Source organism: Solanum dulcamara, chromosome 1, assembly GCF_947179165.1.
Source record: "Solanum dulcamara chromosome 1, daSolDulc1.2, whole genome shotgun sequence".
NCBI lineage: Eukaryota > Viridiplantae > Streptophyta > Magnoliopsida > Solanales > Solanaceae > Solanum > Solanum dulcamara.
The window spans coordinates 63,990,333-63,992,406 of NC_077237.1; the positions used below are offsets into that span (position 1 = coordinate 63,990,333).

The window sequence follows — 2,074 nt, forward strand, 5'->3', positions numbered from 1 at the left end:
GTTAAATGAACCTTGTTTGAAATCTTATGTAGACTATTGGGAAAATTCCCCTCTATTGCAAAAACACATACTTTCATCACCTTAAGAGTTTCAGAAGTTGGAAATGCCTATAGACATAGGGAATAGGTACGGATACTTGTGTTTCATTTCTTTTTCATCTTCCTAGGCCATTTCTTTGTGATTCTCACTTCGATACAACACCTTGACGGAAGCTACATCCTTAGTACACAATCTTCTAATCTGCCGATCCAGGATGGCGATAGGTTGCTCTTCATAGGATAACTCCTTTGTGACCTGGATATCATTTACGGTATATACTCGAGATGGATCACCAATGCACATGCGAAGCATTGATACATGGAAGGCTGGATGTACTACTTCCAGATCCGCTGGTAGGTCTAGCTCTTAGGCAACCTTGCCTATTCGGTGATGGATCTAGTAAGGACCCATATCTCGGACTCAGCTTCCATTTCTTACTAAAACTCATTACTCTTTTCATGGGCGACACCTTCAAAAACACCCATTCGCTCACTTGAAATTTCAAAGATCGACGTCGATTATCTGTATATACCTTTTGTCGACCTTAGGCAGCTAATAATCTCTCCTGAATAGGCTTTACCTTCTCCACAGCCTGTTGGACCATGTCTGGGCCTATTAGTCGTGTTTCGCCAATATTAGACTAACCAATAGCAACCTACACTTTCTATCATACAAAGTCTTATACGGGGCCATCCGAAGACTGGAATGATAGTTAATATAGTAAGTAATCTTGACAGGTAGTAGGCAATTATCCAAGCTACCTTTGGAGTTAACCATATAGGCCTGCAACATATCTCCTAGCCTTTAGCTAGTAAGCTTAGTCTGTCTATCAGTCTGAGGGTACAATAGTGTATGAAGACTTGTATGTGTTCTCAATCTCTTTGTGGGCTGATCTTCAGTAGTTAGCTGTAACTCGGGCTCCTTCGTCTGAGACAATAGCTATGGGAACTCTTTAAAATCTCACCATTCTCTTGATCTATAATTTCACACAATCTCGGCTGAGCAGGTAGTCCTTGATTGAAGGAACACGGGATGATATTGTTAGTCTGCGGATGACATTCCATATACCATCATCCATCCATGGAGTGCAAAATGAGTCTTATAGAAAAGATCGTGTTGTGGAATCTTCGACCTCGTGTATTACTTCTTTCCTTCTTTAGATGACATCAACTGGTACCCTTACCTTTTGGGTTTTGCTTTTTGCCCATCAAAGTTGGTTGCCAAGTGGTGTCAAAATTCCCTCACACAATGGCCTGTATAGTTGTTCCGTCGTTTGCCTATCATTAACTAGTATTATGTTGAAGAAATGTGCCATACAAGTGCACCATCTGTTAGTAATTAGTTAATCCTGCTTGTTTTGCTTAAGCCCGTTTTACAATTCCCTTAACGTAACTTATAACACTCTAGGTATATAATCTCGTGCCATTGCCTCACCGCTAGTTTGAATTCCTCCATCTCATGTGATCATACCAGTACTAACGCACCAGATCCCACCAAAATTTTGAAGTTAAGCGTGCTTGGCTGAGAGTAGTACTAGGGTGGGTGACCCCCCGGAAGTCCTTGTTTCACATTTCATTACAATCCTTGGAATAATGTGCAAGGCACTAAACTTATCCCAAGATTTACCTTAGCGTCGTCTCGCTAGTCTTCACATTTTGCCTTGCCCTTTCCTCTTTTATCTTATAATTGGTATTGGGATAGGTCTTTATTTCCACTATGACCATGTCCTTTTGGTCATTAATTTAACTTCTCTTTATATTTCTCTGTAACATGTCCAAAATATCATAACCCCCTTTTTTCTCATGTACTCTTCCGCTTGGTCTTATCTTGTATATATATATTCGTAAGTTGCACAACTACTTTTATACAACCGGTATGAGATAGACGCAGTCTTTTTATTTCCTGGTCCATCTTGCTTTACATATCACTTCCATACCAAAGCTTGCTCACACTAATGCTATTTTGTCCTACCCCTTTTTATCTTTCTTTTTTTTCCTTAGGGTACTCCTTGGTCTCCTCATTTCCTTATCGTAGG

General features: G+C 40.2%; 1 pseudogene; it reads left to right on the forward strand.

Moving 5' to 3' along the window:
- Window positions 1-1,495: 1,495 nt before the first annotated feature.
- On the forward strand, window positions 1,496-1,613 carry LOC129904949 (5S ribosomal RNA; annotated as a pseudogene).
- Window positions 1,614-2,074: the final 461 nt, after the last annotated feature.